Source organism: Chenopodium quinoa, unplaced genomic scaffold, assembly GCF_001683475.1.
Source record: "Chenopodium quinoa cultivar QQ74 unplaced genomic scaffold, ASM168347v1, whole genome shotgun sequence".
Classification (NCBI taxonomy): Eukaryota; Viridiplantae; Streptophyta; class Magnoliopsida; order Caryophyllales; family Amaranthaceae; genus Chenopodium; species Chenopodium quinoa.
The window spans coordinates 3,908,136-3,927,337 of record NW_018742974.1 but is presented as its reverse complement, the minus strand read 5'-3'; positions in this window follow the sequence as shown (position 1 = coordinate 3,927,337).

Here is a 19,202-nt window from a genome sequence, read left to right as displayed (position 1 = left end):
GTAATGATATATGTGTAGGGGTTTATAGGTACTACACAGCGAAAAACATGAATCATATTCATACAATACCCAATCCCAAGATCTAATGCATAACACATAAAGAACATATAATCGTACCTTTGAAGCGTGATTCCACGTGCGATCAAGCAAGAACATTGGGAGATAAAGAACCCCAAGCGTGATTCCTCTGCATAGATTAAGACCTCCACTAATGCTAGTTAGTTGCAATTGAACCCTTCAATTGACCTTCTATGGAGAAGAGCGAGCAACGAACCACCATGAACCACCACAAACCACCACACGCGCCACCAAGGGTGGCCGGCCGTACGGACGAGGGGAGGAGAGAGAAAACCGTGAGTTAGAGAGAGGAATTAGGGTTTTGGGATTGGTTGCCTTGATGTCAAAATACACTGTGTGTGAATTATGACTACTTGGTTGCAACCCTAGGCATGGATCTTATTTATAGATCTCATCTCTAAATAAGAGCCCATGTCAAAAGCCCAAAACCTAATTCTAATATAATTATGCTAGCCCAATCCATTTCATGATTAGTTAATTGCTCATGAGGCCCATTAATGGGCCTCTAACTTGCTTAACCCAATACCCTTGTGTGTGACCTCATAGGATCCATTCTAGCGGGCTTTGGACTATTTGACTAGTCCAAAGATCATCTCTCATAGTCTAGCAACAGATGATGACGCCCCAAGAGAACGAACTTATTATCTCTATAATAGTGATCCTTGATATATCTAGTAATTGCACTTATCGAAGACACAACTCCTTCAATCTCCCACTTGTCTGAGACAAGTGCGCAATATTCAAATTCCTTAAGTCAATGTGTGTCGATTTGATAATATGATTGCATCTCATGTCGTTATCATATTAGCCTACAAATCTTTTCTTGAAAACTGAGTGAGTTTCACAGAATAAGTGATTACTATGTAATGCATTTGAGCACGACCATGCATTTTCTGAATTCTCCCTCTTCAAGAGGCCAAGACACATTCCTAATTAAATAGATAGACTCAATCCAATCTTGTGGCAACCAAAGCTCCCACTTAACTTTTGAAGTAATCGGGAAACATCCTTTATAATCTCCAGTTACGGGCAGACGTTTGAATGTACCACAGTCAAATCAACCATTGAATGGAATCAGTGTTCCACTCATGTCAAAGGAATCCACTAATATATCCGGAAGCTCTATACTTGAAATTCAAAGTAGGTCTATAGTTCGATCATGCATCATTCATGCATACCCATGTGATTGACTGATTGACCGAGCTTCACTACGCTCCTATAGCCCATGAAACTGCGCTATCCAATCAATCTTAACATGCTATTCCATTAATTGAAATCATTTATGTCCAATTTAATGATTTCGAACTAGGAACTTAAATAATATATGAATTTAGTTCACCTGTGGGGTTTCATTCACCAGGTCATCAACCTGATGAGCCCATCAATTCATAATTATTTTGGACATTTTATTTAATCTTGAAACCACGATTAAATAAGATTGAAACTTTGTTTCAATTGATAAACATAATTCTGCAAATGAATGTATGACATATGTAACTTGTTTTTCTCCAAAAACAAATACAACTTCTAATTACATCATTTGCCTCAATCCAATTTCATTAGCATGTTTCTCATGCTTTGGAAATGGAAGGGGTTTAGTAAGTAAAGTTCATGAGACATTCTCATAAACATGAATTTCGCAATTTCTAAATTTTAATAATATTCATCTCCATACACTAAGAATCTTCTTTAATCCCTTTACTAGGAATTTTGGAATTTCTAATTTGTATTCCAACATCACATTGGATTTCGATTGAAACCTATTTTCACTTGTTCTAAAAACACGTGAATAAAATAGAAGAGTATAGTCCATGGCATGCATGATGCATCCTTTGTGAATTGCATAAGGATCATCACTCAAAACCTTAATTTCATCAACCTTTCTCAAAGTATTGAATCATTAAGCAATGTGTCATGTCACATGGGATTGAAACTCCTTTCAATATAATGTTGAACCTTATAAGAATCTTATCAATATAAGCTTCTTAACCAAACTCAAACATCCTTCGAGACCTATCACTATAGATCTTGAATCCCAAATGTACTCATCATCCTCTTCAAGGTTTTACATACAAAATGCACTACCCACCACTTGACTCTTCAAGCAATGAATAATTTGCTCTTTATACTAGACCAAGAAGACTTCATAGCTCTCACTAAACATCTTGTACACACAAGACCTTTTCTTCATTTTACGAGAAGATCAAACAATTTGATTAACTCAAAAATTAAGAACATTAATCAACTCCATGATGCTAACTTCAATCCATTAAAGGATCTTTATGCATCTTTAGGATTATTAGATTTTCAAACTTTTGATTGTATCATATACAAATCTTATTTCATGAAAAATTTCAAGAAGGAGTTTTTGAAATCTATCTACCAAATCTTATAAGGTAGAAATCACTAAAATATCTTTAATAGATCTTTGCAAGATGACTAATGTAAAGGTTTCATCGTAGTCATGGTCATACTATGAATTTGTTGAATCCTTTAACAAGTCTTTGCTTTATTTAGAAAACATTTTCTTTCTTGTCTGCTTTGCTTGCAATGAGTCTTACTCAATTATGCAAATTATTCAAGTGCCATACACTTGCTTACAGACTTAAAATCTATTTCAGATTTCCTGGTTTTAAACCACTTGGAGTCATAACTTGTCAAATCATCTTTGTTACTTGCATAATCATCATGTTCCAAAATGAATGTTTTAGAACTCTTAATCAATATGAAATCATATTTCTTTGGCTAAGTTTTACGTAAGCTAGTCATCATTGTGGGTTTTGATGCAACAATTGAAACTTATACAACAACTTTGTTTAGTTTCAATGAGAAACGACAATAGAGGATGTGCACTTGGAATGTACTACCTTCGACACATGGTTATAATTCCCATTACACTTAATGAGACCACGCGTTGTCATTTGTAACATGAGGTGAATCATGCTCATATTGTTGCTTTGATTCGATTACTTCTCAAATTTCTTCAAGATTTTCGAATTCACTTTTCTTGAACTTTTCAAGGCTCTCGAACTTTTCAAGATTCTTATACTCCCACTTGCCTTTTTGAGGAGGCACTTTTTAGAATAGGGTGAACCAACCATGGTTTGAACCATGTTTGTTTGTTGCTTTTCTCGAACTCTGTCAAGATTTACACTACTCCCACTTGACCTTTTGGAACAATTTCCATAAGGGCACCTACTTGAGCAACAAACATTTTGTGCTAAGTATGATTTGTGTAGTAGTACCCCGTGCTCTGTGTAGGAATAGATCGTGCATTAAACGATTTAATATAATATTTATTCCTTGCTTTGTAGAAAGACTTAATAAGAACTTTTCTTATCCATATCACATATGAAGCCTTTGCTACAATTTGATTTGACCTATATAGTTTGTTTAGTTTTATAGCTTATCTTAAAAGTATATCCCCTGAATAATGGTTGGAAGATAGGTAATTTTATCCATTATCAATATATATCTCATATAGATTGATAGCTCCCTTCATAAACACTTCACAAGGTTTTCTTTCGGAGTTTGTCGTAAAACGATTTCACAACTCTTGAATGTTCATCAATGTCTTGGCTTAAATTTTCATTATTATACGATCATATCGCAATATTTTGAATGTGTTGCCAAGTAAATGTCTTGACTCAAATTTTCACAATTACAATCATATTGTAATGCAATCATTATCTTGTCAAGGTGATACTAAACTTCATGTTGAACATTTTGAACTTTTCAAAATTTTCACTCTTATGCTTCAACTAAGCACATGTGATCATATCATAAATGAAGTTTCATTGTCCATCTCTAGCCTTTGAACCTTTGGTTTTCTTACATCGATATGTATTCGACCTTGAGTTCTCATCATCATTTCTCTAAATGGTGACTTTGTCAATACTTTCAAATTAGAATGATATTTATATATATCAATGGATTCATAATCCAATGATATTGAAAGTCCATCCGATCCCTTTGGATCTTCCACATGCAATGTTCATTTTCATTCGAATTAATTGACATTTTAGAGACAATTTATATATATAAATGGTTTAATAATTTCTATCATATAGAAATTTGAACCTATTTAGCAACTCAAAACACATTATGACTCAATGAAGCATAGAATAACATTTATTCCACGTTTTTGAATTTTCGATGCGTAGTCATTACTAACATTGAATGGTGTTTTGATAATGGCAAGAATTAATAACATTTATTTAATTCTAGCCAATAACAAGGTAAGGTGAAATATAGGTTCTACTTGTAAAGTTGCAACTTTTTCTTCCAGACTTGTAGATTCTACTAGTGAAGTAGCAACATTTGCTTCTAAACTTGTAGATTTATTTCTCCTTTAGTCATACTTCTTCATTTGGTTCAACATCATTCTCAATGAGAGAGAACTAAACAAGACATCATATGTCCAAGAAGTAGTAATGTGCTAAATCAATTTCTATAATATACTTCTTAAATTGGAACATTTTCCATACTTTCCAACTATATGAGGTAGTTTCTAATTATTTGGAATTGGTCCATTTAATTTGAAACATTTGTTGTTCATAACAACTTTTAGCATATAAGTATTTCTAGGTTTGAGAAGTAGCAACTTGTTTGCATTTCTTGGTCCATAACTTCTTAATGCAATCCTCATATATTCCTAAACCTTTCTCGTTTGAGCTACTTAGAACACCTTCTCTTAGGTTCAAAATAATGCTTTGCTTAACTACTTTAAGCACATTTCATGATTTTGCTAAGTCTATTCAATCACCATTCATATTAGAGTTTAATCAACTATTTAACTCTTATATAAAGTGGATGAAGAATAGCGTCATTTGATCAACTTTTGATCATAGAGATTTCTAATCACTTTCTTATATTCAATCATATTGAAGATAAGAGATTTTATTGGACTTCTATACTTGTCTTTTAGAGGGTTTGTACCTCCCATCTCATTATATCCCTTGAAACACTTTTCAAAATGAAGATGTGTTGACATTTTACTCAAACATTTTGAATCAAACCAACCTTAGACATGTGACATGGATTTCTAAAACTTGCCTTTTAGAACCATCTTAGCAAAGTTGGAATATAGGTTTATGGATTATCTTTTAACATTTTGAGAACGTTTCTCAACTTTATTTTCAATCGAGGAGATTATATATAATAATAAAATTAGAACGACATGTTACTTGTAAGTAAACGCAAAATTCAATTATGTTTAATAAAAACTTAAAGTGCCATAAGCGAATTAAATTGGCAACTTTAAAGCATTTATTCAATTTTAATTGATCCCTATTGAATAAAATGATTTCAAGATCCTTTATTTGTGCAATAATTGACCGGAATGAGGCCCTACCATCAAGTATTACATTTTCAAGGTGAGTAAACTCTTTACTGATTACAACTCTTTGTAACTCTTGGTTGAATAATTAACCATCACATGTTTAATTATTACCCTTAGCTTCAAGGCTAAACTCTTTAGGTAACCTTGTTGAGTATAACCAATTAAAATTGTAAAACGTGATTTACCCCCACTCCCCTAAGATATAATATGACACCCAGCTGAGGCATGACCTATCATAAATATCGAAGGTTTCATCGGGTTTTTAATTGGGAAAAGCAACCTCAATATTACTGGGACCTAGATTTATTATGTTGTGATTAAATAGTGAAATTTAGCGCATCATCACAAAACATCAATAAAATCTAACATGCATAATAAACTTAATGCATAAACAAGACATATCATGACCCCTATTCCTAAGAAACTAATAAAGCAAAAAACTCCCACTTGAACCTTCATGGATCTCATCCACCTTGCTCCTTTGGGCCTTCACTTCATGGGCTTCTTGGATTAACTGCAACCTGTAATTTTACTCTATTTTATCTACTACTTAAATAAAATGAAATAAAATTACAAAAATACTTTATCGGTACGTAGACTGTACTAAGATTACAAAAATACATCACGATGCGCAGATCGTATTTAGTAATCTACTAGGCCATACTAGTCATTATATAGCAATAAATAACATCATATATTATAAAATTGCCACATAATAAATCACTCATCATGCTTCCTAAACTACAACATCGAATGTTCACAATTAAGGAAACATGGCACCAAACTATCTCATATTTTTAATTAATGTAATTAGATAATATCATATATTATTCATGACCATTATCAATAAAATATCATATATTTTAAATTAGTCATGAGATAGAATCAAATCTTATTTTAATTTTAAAAGATAAATCATATTTATCCTCAAAGATTATCCTAACAAAGTTAGGAAATTTTATCCTAATTACTAGCCAATCACAAAATTTTAAATCAATTATATCCAAAATTAATCATGGGATAATCACATTATTTAAATCAATTATTATCCTTTTGGAATATGCTCAAAATATCCTAACAAATCTTATCCAAATTAACCACTTTAATTATGGATAATTACCAATTTAACAACTTTAAATATGGATAATATCAAATATAACAACTTTTGAATATTTAATTTTATCCTAAAATAAAAGATTTTATCCAAATAAAATCGATTGTATCTTTCAAAATAAAAGGTCATATTTTAAAAATATTTTATCTCATCCAAAATAAATCATATTTATCTTGAAATATTTTTAAAATAAAATAATAATAATTTTAATTTTTTTTGAAAATCGTGTACCACCACACCGACCACCGTGGTTGGCTAGCTGAAGCTAGCCACGGAGGCTGGCTGCCAATAGCAACCACTGCCGCAAGGGCAGCAGCGTGGCAGCAACACTGGTAGTCGTGGCAGCAGCCGTGCAACACTTGCACACTGCTGCCCACAGCCACCTTGGACCGCCGCCCTCCCCTTCCTCCCTCTTGGACTGCCACCAGGTCGGCAGCCGCCGTGGCTGCGCCACCCAGCCGCGGATGCTTGCCTGAAAACTATTTTTTTTTTTGTTTTCAATTTAATTAAAATAACATTTATTAAAATTAAATCAAATCAGTCCAAAAATTAAAATTAAATCAACATTCAATCTTAAAATTAGGGTTCATCATAAAATTAATCCCAATTTAATTCTAACTTTTAAAATTAAATCGATGATCATACACAAAACGTTTTTATGCATAAATCAATCCGATTAAAATTATGAAACATAAAACAAATCGAATTAAATCAAAATCAAGCACAAAAATCACATTTTAGGCTAGGAATTTTTGAAATAATTCGAAATTAGTTTAGGGTTTTTGAAAATCCGAAACTAAGGTTCTAGGATTTGAAATTTTCGAATGGTCTAGGGCTTAATTTGGTCCTCTTCATGGCTATTTTGAGCATAATTAAATCACATTTAATTAATTCCAAAAGTTTAATCACATTAAATATAACAATTGGACCATAATTAAATTATTCTCTCTCCTAATTGAATTAAAATTGTGGACTATCAAAGAATTATAGTCAATATGCGTAAATGCAATAGGCTAACTGATACCATTGTAGGGGTTTATAGGTACTACGCAGCGGAAAAACATGAATCATATTCATACAGTACCTAATCCCAAGATCTAATTCATAACACATAAAGAACATATAATCGTACCTTTGAAGCGTGATTCCACGTGCGATCGATCAAGAACATTGGGAGATAAAGAACCCCAAGTGTGATTCCTCTACTTGGTCAAGACATAGATTAAGACCTCCACTTATGCTAGTTAGTATCAATTGAACCCTTCAATTGACCTTTTATGGAGAAGAGCGAGCAACGAACCACCATGAACCACCACAAACCACCACACGCGCCACCAAGGGTGGCCGGCTGTACGGACGAGGGGAGGAGAGAGAAAGCCGTGAGTTAGAGAGAGGAATTAGGGTTTTGGAATTGGTTGCCTTGATGTCAAAATACACTGTGTGTGAATTATGACTACTTGGTTGTAACCCTAGGCATGGATCTTATTTATAGATCTCATCTCTAAATAAGAGCCCATGTCAAAAGCCCAAAACCTAATTCTAATATAACTATGCTAGCCCAATCCATTTCATGATTAGTTAATTGCTCATGAGGTCCATTAATGGGCCTCTAACTTGCTTAACCCAATACCCTTGTGTGTGACCTCATAAGATCCATTCTAGCTGGCTTTGGACTATTTGACTAGTCCAAAGATCATCTATCATAGTCTAGCAACAGATGATGACGCCCCAAGAGAACGAACTTATTATCTCTATAATAGTGATCCTTGATATATCTAGTAATTGCACTTATCGAAGACACAACTCCTTCAATATGTAGCCCTTATTAGGCTATGTATAAGCATTAAATGTGGCTCTCTAAACAAAAAAAAAATCACATCATAGATTAAAACAATAAAAGTACGGAAAATTCTCTAGAGAGAAACCCTACGAGTGCGACTAATACCAAGTAAAATGGTGCTCCTTCCCTTGAGGAAAGGGATCAATTGGATCGATCAAATAAGAAACCAAAAAGAAATATCAATCACTTGATATTTAATGCTACTGGGGGTAAGGATGAGGAGATGGTTGATGCTAGGATTGAAAAACAGCCTTCAGAGGATGATAACATGGTGGAAGATCAACCCTTGGGAGGACTTAATGGCGATTTCTCATTTAGAGCACTCATATTAGTGAGCATTTTTTTGCTCATGAGCAAAAATGGTGAGCAAATTTGTTAAACATGGTTCCCCATCAATGAGTATATTAAAGCATTTCTGATTTTGCTCATCATATGAGCAAATTTGAAGATGAACAGTAACTACGTGGGATCCAGCAACTCTCCAATGTCCCTGTCAGCTTCTTCCTCCAATGAGAAAATATTACCGTTTTTAAACAACAATTAATTTAAAATGGCTATTTTGGCCGATTTATAATTTTTTTAAAAAAATCATCCACGGTTATAATTTATTTTTTCTCTACAAATAGAGATCCATTTTGACATGTTTTGGTATAATTTAATTTCAAAAATCACAAAAACACTATATTATTCTTACTCCCATTTCTAGTGAGATTTATAATTTATAATTGTTTAGCGATTAAAATTTCAATATTATTAATTAATATTTAATAATTGTATTAAGTTAAATAATAGTATAATTGTAATTAGTAGCACTAAAACTTCATTTAACCAAAACATAATTAATAATAATATGGTGACGTGTAAGAGAGAGAGAGAAATGTTGGTAGGGTATGTGAAAAAGTAGGAAAGAGATTGATGAGCATTTTTTTTTGCTCACTAGTGGAATAAAATTTGCTCACAAAAAATGCTCATGGTTGACAAGAGAGAGAAAGTGGCTAAGAATGAGCAAATTTTTTTTTGCTCACTAGTGTGAGTGCTCTTAGAGATTTGCTAAGAGGGGAGTCTCCTAAGGCCAAAGTTCATCAAACTGAGATTCTGGAGATCAAAGATGAGGAGGAGGAGGAAGACTCGGATGATGAAAACATCCCAGAGGAAATCCTCAATGATGAACGGTGTCCAGTTATTTGACTATCGAAAGAGGAGAAAGCTAGGCTTTGACAACCATGGAAATCCTCATTGATAATTAAACTGTTCAGTGGTAAGATTGGGTATATGGGGCTGATGAGAAGACTAAAGAAAAATTGGAACATCAAAGGCGAATTAGCCCTCACAGATATTGGGTGTAGTTATTACATAGCAAGGTTTACAAATAAAGTCGATTACAACTATGATTAACTCAAGAACCATGGATGCTTGATGATAATTATCTCACGATTGATAATTGGGTGCTTAATTTCATTCCTAATGAAGCTCCTATCAAGGTCCTTACTGGGTTCGTATTCCCAATTTTCCAGTGGAATATTTCGATATCCATTTTCTTAACAAAATTGGTTCGAAGATTGGCAAAGTCCTAAAGGTGGACAAGACCACTGCCCCAGCTGAACGAGGTCAGTTTACTAGAATTGGTGTGGAGATTGACCTTTCGAAACCACTGCTGTCCAAGTTCTAGTTAAAAAGAAGAATATGGAGAGTCCAATATGAAGGAATCCGTATGATTTGTTTTAAATGTGGTAAACTCGGGCATGGGGAAGATGATTTTCCTATGAATCGTGTGGAACATCAAGATGTTGCCATGACAATTCATACCAATCCTTTACATAACCACAATCCTAAGCCTGAAGAGACTGAGGACTTTGGTTCGTGGATGATGGTAAAGAAACCAGGCTGAAAAAAGAACACAAAGCAGGACAAGGGTCAAGCTGGAGGGTCCAAACCTAACCCTGGGGGTGCTCAAGTCTTGGAAAAAAAATCTCAATAATCGGAATGTAGCCAGTAATAAGGGTACGGTTTCAAGATTTGCGATGATTGAAGATCAAGAAGAGGATATTGAGGAGATTGGGAAGGAAACTAATAAAGATAATGATGGAAATTTTATCGAGACGATTAGTCTTGGGGAAAAATCGCAAGATTTTCTACCTAATGAGGGATTTGTTCCTATCTTTAGGGTGAACAATGAAATCACAAGTCAATCCCAATCCATAAATTAAAAAAAAATCCTTCCAAAGTTTATCAAGAGAAAAAATAGATTCCTCCTACCAAGAATATCTCGGAGCCTTTAAGGGAAATTAATGACAATAGAAATATTTCCATTAATAAAAATAAAAATATTGTTCACGAAGGTAAGGAAAATTTGACCAAGTCTCTTGATGCCCGTAAAACAGCTATCACATGAGAAATTAAACAAGCAACCCCAAGCAACTCTCAAGCGAATAAGGTGCTAAATCAAGAGATTGAGTGCAAGAAGAGGCCATCACTCATGTCTCAAACACTATCCCCGATCACTCTCAAGGTACCTATGGACAAGATCATGTGTATAGGTCACCCGATGGAGGAACCGTACTTAGGAATCTTGAACCGCCTGATTCATGTTCTGGATGTGCAGCTAGACTCGATGCTACCCCCAACTACAACCCCCTTGGAGTTGGTGGCCACCATGACAATTCCCAATGAATTTAAGCTCTTTCTTAGATTCATTTGTGATTGCTTATATGACCTCTTTACCGGTTTCCATGGAAGATGCAATCTCGAATTTGGCACCGGATTCTCTACCTATTATTTGTATGGTGTGGAACGTACAAGGTGCGGGTAGTAGGAATTTTATTTCTTCGCTTATGGACTTAATAAAGGTTAATAAACCAAATGTCCTTACCTTAGTTGAAACGCATATGGGAGGAGATCAAGCTCTCAAAATTTCCTCAATTCTTGGTTATGATGGTCATGTTCGAACGAATGCAATCGGATTTAGTGGTGTTATTTAGGTCTACTGGAATAAGGATGTGGTTACTATCAGTCCGATCATTCAACATAAGCAGTATATTACTATGGAAATATCTCGAGTGGGTGTCATTCCTTGGTACTTTACAGCAGTTTATGCAAGCCCGGACCCTACCAAGAGAAGAGAATCATGGGAAGACCTTAAAAATTTTGCCATTACCCATAATCACCCCTGGCTTATGGTATGGGATTTCAATGACACTCGCTTCCCCTCGGAAAGAAACACATCTTGTAACGAAAAAGATAGTAGATCTGCTAAGTTTAATGATTGGATAGAAGGCATGGATCTTCTTGAAGTGGAGTTTTTCAGGTGCGGCTCATACATAGGCTAGAGGTAAAACTCCTGAAACAAGGCAAAGTGGCCGATTGGATAGAGCCCTTTATAATGACCAGTGGTCTTTGAGGTTTGAAAAAGCCTCAATGTGCCATCTCACTTTAGCATACTCAGACCACTGCCCCATATTTGTTTCACCCAACGGCTTTATCCCTCTTGAGGCCATCCATCGACCTTTTCGATTTCAAGTAGCTTGGCTTCAACATGAGAATTTTTCGGATTTTGTTGAACAAAATTGGTGTCGAAACAGTCCCTTGGTACCTGCCCTTAGAAAGTTGTCTTCAGATTTGCAAAATTGGAATAAAGATACGTTTGGAAATATATTCAAACAAAAAAGAATTTTGCTTGATCGTCTTGGTGGTATTCAAAAGGCTCTTTCAAAACGTGTTGATAGAGGACTTTTAAAGTTGGAGGCGAAGCTTAGAAAAGAGTTGGATAAAATACTAGATCGGGAAGAGACTTTATAGTACCAAAAATCTCGGATTACTTGGCTTCAAGATGGTGATAGAAATACCACCTTCTTCCATTTGAGCACCATTGTGCGTCGATGGAATAATAAAATTATAGCCTTAAATAATAATGAGGGTGTTTGGAATCAAGATAAAAATGAAATTCAAAACCTCATTGTTGATTTATTCTCAAACCTGTTTATAGAAGAAGGTGAGCAAGAAATTCGAGACATCCCACAGGATGTTTTCACTGAACTCTCTGCATATGACTGGACCAAACTTACGAGGTACTATTCAAAATTGGAGATCGATGAAGTTATTAAGGAAATGGGTGCTTTAAAAGCCCCAGGGCCTGATGGTTTTCAAGTGATTTTTTATCAAAAAAATTGGGAATTGGTCTCTCGAAATGTGTATGACACAATTTTACCAATCCTAGAAGGAAAAAGCTCTTGTGAGATCTTGAACAGTACGCATATAGCATTGATCCCGAAGGTGGAAAATCCGAAACTTGTTTCAAAATTTCGACCGATTGGCCTTTGTAATGTTGCATACAAAATTATTACAAAGCTTATCGTTAATTGAATTAAGCCAGTCCTTCCTCATCTCATCTCGAATACTCAACCGAGCTTAAATTTATACCAGGCCGTCAGATATATGATAATATTGTTATTATGCAAGAGGTTTTGCACACCATGAAGAAGAATTAAGGTGCGGTGGGTTATATGGCTATCAAAATAGACTTTGAAAAAGCCTACGATCGGCTTAGATGGTCATTCATCCACGACACTTTGTTACAAATGAACTTACCAATCACCATGATCGAATTTATCATGGATTGTATCACCACATCATCTCTTCAAGTTCTATGGAACGGGGAACATTCGAGGAGTTTTAAGTCTAACAGGGGCATTCGTCAGGGTGATCCTTTGTCACCCTATTTATTTGTGATGTGCATGGAGCGACTATATCAAGTTATTGAGGAGGCCATCATCCAATACAAATGTAAAACAATTTGAGCAAGCAAGGATGGCCCATCCCTCTCAAATCTTTTCTCCGCTGATGATATTGTCCTTTTTGCTGAAGCATCCGTCGAACAGGCTACCCTAATTCGAGAGTGCTTTAATAGAATCTGCAATGTCTCTGGTCAAAAGGTAAGCTTACCTAAGTCCAGAGTCTTCTTCTCGAAGAATGTTGGGATTGGAAATCAGCTTGAAATAAGTGCAGAATTGGGCATGGAGGTTACTGCTGATTTGGGAATGTACTTAGGAATGCCCACCTTAACAAGTAGGCTAACCAAGGACACTTTAAATCATTTGTGTGAGAAGATAGATCGACGTTTGGCTGGGTGGAAATCCAAATATTTCTCCTTAGCTGGACGAATTACCTTAGCTAAATCAACATTGGCCTCTATGCCTTATTACTCAATGCAAACTGCCAAGTTGCCGAAAACAACTTGTAAGAACATTGATAAAAGGACTCGAAGGTTTGTGTGGGGTGGAAGTGAAGATAAGAAAAGGATTCATCTCATATCATGGGAATGCTTGCAAAGACCGAAAGAGATGAGAGGTATGGGAATATACTCGGCCAAACAAGCCAATTCGTCTTTTCTCACCAAGTTGGGGTGGAAATTGCTTTAGAAGCCTAACTCATTGTGAACTAGAGTGTTGCGCGCTAAGTACTGCAAAGGGAGATGTGATGTAGATATGTTCGTTCCAAAACTTGGAATGTCCAATGTCTGGAGTGGAATAACGGAGAATGCCAGGTCAATTGGTGAAGGAACGATGGTTGCTATTGGAAATGGGACTCGGACTCTTTTTTGGGATCATAAGTGGGCAACTAAGAAGCCGTTGAGCGACTTAGCTACTCAACCGATTCCAATGGAACTAGCAGGGGCCACGGTAGAGGAAATGTGGGAGGAAGGGCAGGGATGGAGATGGAATGTTTTCTCTCCTTTCCTACCACAAGAGGTCCTTAGACACATTCAGAATCATGAAATCGAGCAGACCCGTCGATAGGAGACTTGGTATACTAGAAGAATGGCTCACAAGGGAAATTCACAATCAAGTCGGTTATGAGCATAATGCGGCACGAAAGTGAGGTCCTAGATGACAATGTTTGGGACATGATTTGGAAAGCGCCGGTTCAGCAAAGGGTGGTAAGAGCATTTCTCTAGTTAGCTTGTCATAATAGAGTCCTTGGTATTTTGAACCTATACAAGCGCAAGCTCACTGACTCTCCAACTTGCCATATTTGTGGGAATGGGGATGAAAACTCTCTCCATATTTTGAGAGACTGCCCGAATGCTAAATTAGCCTAGAATAAAATTTTACATCCTAAATTCCATAATCAGTTCTTTAGTCGAAATCTTAAGGACTGGTTGTGCTACAATTTAGAAGCAGATAGCATAATTAATGTGGATGGTTGGGACACAATGTTCTGTATCACAGTTTGGTGGAATTGGAGATGGCGAAATTGTCGCATATTTAATCGGAGGGATGAAATTCCAATAGATGTAGGTGTTTTCTTAAGGGTTAGATTCAGGGATATGAGAAGGAGCCTGGAGAGAAGTGATGTTAGCCTAGGGAAAGCAGTTAAGGAGAAAGTAAAAATAATTAATGACCCCTGGTGTAGGGAATATTTCAAGCATTACCCCTAGGTTGAACCCCACTGTGATCATACACTAAAGTACGGTGGCGTCCAAAGGGAAAGAAGATAGAGCAAAAGAGTCGCCAACAAGTTTTGGGAACTTTTAAACCGTTCACGAGGTGAAGGTTACACCCCTTAACGATCCATGAGATCGTCAACTCCAATAGGTCTGGAACCATGACTGGTAGTTCGGGGATGAAGGAACAAAACCAACCTAAAAGCGATTGAACCTGCCCTAATAATAGGCCTCTACTTTATTCTGATCGTATTCATGTGCGCTTTCTGACTAACATGTAATCAATAGGTTTAACCCTAAACATGTTTATCTATGTTGGTTGAATATTAATGCACAAATAAACTATTATTAGAGATCACTTGAATTATAATCAAATTAACCCTATATAAGATTATTAATTATCTTATTAAGCATGATTACAAGTACCAAATTCCCTTTAAACATGCATAAAAGGTGTGATCAAGAAATAACAATAAATAAGCATCAAGCAACATAATAATAATCATCATAACAACTATAATAATCATAATAATAATAATAAAATAATCATGTTGAAGCATAATAATAATAGCAAGATTCTAGGCATGATACTAACAAGATTAATAACAAATCCTAGCATGTCACCAACAATAAAAATCAAATCTTTAACCCTAACATGATACTAACATAAATATTAGGAAAGAATATAGGAAATATCATAGAAATCACAATTGTCATATTTGATAATAGAAATTATAGTTATTACCCTAAACATGATACTAGGAAGATCAAAACATCCTAACATGACACTAGGAATCATAATAACAACCTAAGCATGATTTCTATATCATAATATCAATAAATCAATTAAAAGCACTTACTTGGAAGCCTCGTACCTCTTTCTAATAATACACACGTTAGTAACTTCATGGAAAATATAAAACAAAACAATTAAATTAAATAATTGAAAGAGAGATTTGGGACCAAACCCTCAGAAATTAAACCTTTCACGTCTAGGGCGAAGGCAACTTCGAACTTGGCTAGGTGTATCTAAGTCTTGCGAATGCGGAATTTTGTATTTGAGAGAAGCTAATTTAGAAAAAAGAGAGAGAGAGAAAGTAATCCAGAAAATCTTGATGAGAGTTGGTAGATTGTAGATGAATGAGAGAAGTGATGATTGTTGATGAATGAAAACGAAGTTTTTACGACGTTATTTATAAAGAAAATCAGCCAAAAAGATAAAATATCAAAACAGAGTTCTGACGCAAAAAATCTGAGTTGGCGCCAGACGCTGACCTTAGCGCCAGACACTAAGATTGGCGCCAGGCGCCAAGTTTAGCGCCAGGCGCCAATCGTAGCGTCAGGCGCTACGTCTGGCGTTTGGCGCAGACTCAGAAATCCACGCGTTTTCTTAAAATCAGATAAAAATTGCCGTACAGGAGGATAAAATCGTATTTCCCTCAAAAATGCTCTTTTATTTTATTTAAAACTCTAAAAAGTCAACAAAAGTCAATTTATCAATGCTAATTGAATTAGGAATGAAAAGAACCTTCTAGAAGAATCTAGAAGACTAAAACCATTCCTAATTGCATTAGGAATGATAAATATATATTAGGCCCTCCCTTAGATCATTGGGCCGCATATAAGGCTCAAATCGGACCTAGTTTAGTAAATTGGCCATAACTTCCTTAATATCCATCGGAATTGGGCTTATAATACATCGTTGGAAAGCTCTTTTCAAGCCCTATCCAACTACACTACTATTGGACCCATATCATGGACCAACCAAACTGGATTGACTATTTTCTTAAAATAAGTTTTTAAAAACAGAGAGAAGATAAAATAAATTAAAACTATCCGCAACACTAAACTTTCCACACTTTCACTTCATTCGATTATGATTCGACGTGAAAGGTACTTATCACCGGGTTTGGTTTTGGGGAGACACAAATGGTTGTCTACAGAAGCCCCCACTTTGACTGAGTTTGGAGAAACGCAAGTTTCGAAAACAAAAGTCAAAGTATCGATAGGGACGGAGAATGATTCAGAACGTTCTGCGATCCTAAATCATTCTTGTAACGCCGATACCTACAACCTAGCGTTAGTTAAACAGATAAAAGAGTTAAGAAATGCGTATCTTGCACCGCCGAGCACACGTCTCTAAAGGTAACCGATTTGCTGCTGTATTCTGTTGTTTTGATGACCTCCTGCCAAGAGAATGACATCCTGCTTGAAAACTTCTACGCTTGTATCTGCTTCCAATATTGAAGACTGCTTCGCCTGAAACGATCCTCTTCCGCTTTGATAATACTCCACGTCCAAGGGAATACTATCGAAGATTGCTTCGCTTGAAACAATCCTCTTCCGCATTAATAATAATCCACGTCCAAGGGAATACTATCTAAGATTGCTTCGCTTGAAACAATCCTCTTCGGCTATGTGACCATCTTCCACGTCCAAGGGAAAATGATCGAAGACAATTTCGATTGAAATCACCTTCAGTTGTTTGTGACAACTCTCCACAATCTAGGGAATGTCGTCGAAGATATCCTCGCTTGAAGCCATCCTCATTTGTTGCGATAATTTTCCAAAGAAATTACCGAAGATCTCCGCTTGTCGATCTTTAAAAGCTCGCTTGAACTTTGCTTCCGCTATGCCTGTACGTCGGCGCTTTTGTTGCTCTTGATCCTGTACGTCGGTGCCTTTTGCGAATGAACCACTATGTCGGTGCCTTTTGTTAATGAGCCAATGCTTAGGCGCTTTAAGCTAAGTGAGACGATCTTTCATCAGGTCGATCACTTTATGCAATCAAGCCGATTACTAAAAATCGTGTTAAATTGCTTAGAGAGGCTAACTGGTGTATCAAGGAACCCAAAATATATTGAAAAAAGGTAGAACAGCCTCACTGAGTGGCTGAACATTCTGGCGCCGCTGAAAACTCATCAGCACCACATAACTGGCTGTAGCGCCAGACGCTGGGATTGGCGCCAGGCGCTAAGCCTATCTGGTGACGCCAAGGTCTAGCGCTTGGCGCTAGAATAGGATATTCCTTAAATATCCCTTTCTTCTTCATTTTCGCTGTTGCTCGTCGCGTTTTTGCTCGAAAATTCCCAGAATTTCATTTGCTTCGTTCTTGCTTGTTTCTCAACCAAATTCACTCAAATTTGTTGCAAATCAAAGCTCATTTCATCCATTTTCCAGATCTATGTAAGTTTTCTTCGAACTCACGCCGGTTTTTATGAATTTTTCATGTGTTTATTTTCGAATTTCATGAAATTTCGAAACTTAGAATGCTCAATTCTCTTTGTTTGTCAAATCTTATGCCATGAAATTGCTTGATTATGTTTATATATTTCCTTGGGAGTAATTTGAGACTTGTTTGGCTCAATTTGGTGAAAAAATGAGCGAATTACCATTGTTGAACCTCTTGAGGTCGAGAATGCAATGTGGCCCGTTCTTGATGTTTTTGCTAGCAATTCTTGTCCAATTTGTCACAATAATTACTATAGTATTGCAAGAAATTGTTTGATTGCTTGAAAAATTCCGTTATGCTCAATTTGAATTTGTGCTCTGTTTTAGTACTACGTACTCTATTTTTTACGAACATAGTATTATGCGGTTAGGCGAACCTTAGATACTATAGAACCTTAATTTATGATAATTCTGCACAATTTAGCATGGCTAGACAGCGAGGTTCCGATTCACGATCCCGAGACGTTCGACGGGAGCATGAGCCCGTGGAGGACGACGCCGAGCTGTCCACTTTGCTTGGTCGACTCCCTAAGTGGGATGAGCGGACCTTGTTCTTTTCCCCCGTCCACCACATTTCTGAGAGGGTGAGACGGGGCATCACCGTTGGGAGGACGCGCTGTCATGGTTCCTGCTGTGACGGCTTGGGCGATCTGTACAAGATGTACATCGCCAGAGATGTCGAGATGAGACTCTTATGGGAGTCCTGCGGTCTTGTTGCGTTGTACGAGACCTCCGAGGCGATGGTTGCCTCCAACGGGGGTCATCATGTAGTGCGTGCTCTGGTGGAGTTCTTTTGGGACACCACCAACACTTTCCACTTTCCTTTGGGTGAGATGATGGTCACTCGTACCGACTTTAGTCTCATCACAGGACTGGAGTTTAGCTCCGTGCCACCGTCGTTCGACAGTGGGGTTGACGTCTTTTCCCCTAAGGTCGAGGAGCTGTTGGGGCCGATTACTATTCGGACTCGAGCTGAGGTGGAGTCGTCCCAGTTCAGCGCTAGGGGAATTCGCAGCTCGACTCTGGCAGCGGCTTTTGACGATGATGCGACCACCCGAGAGCAGCGGGTGCGCATCTTTGCGCTTATTTTGTTGTCAGGGACGTTCTCCCCTGACAAGGGTAGTAGGGCGCTGCTTTACTACCTTCCTGCTGTCTGCGA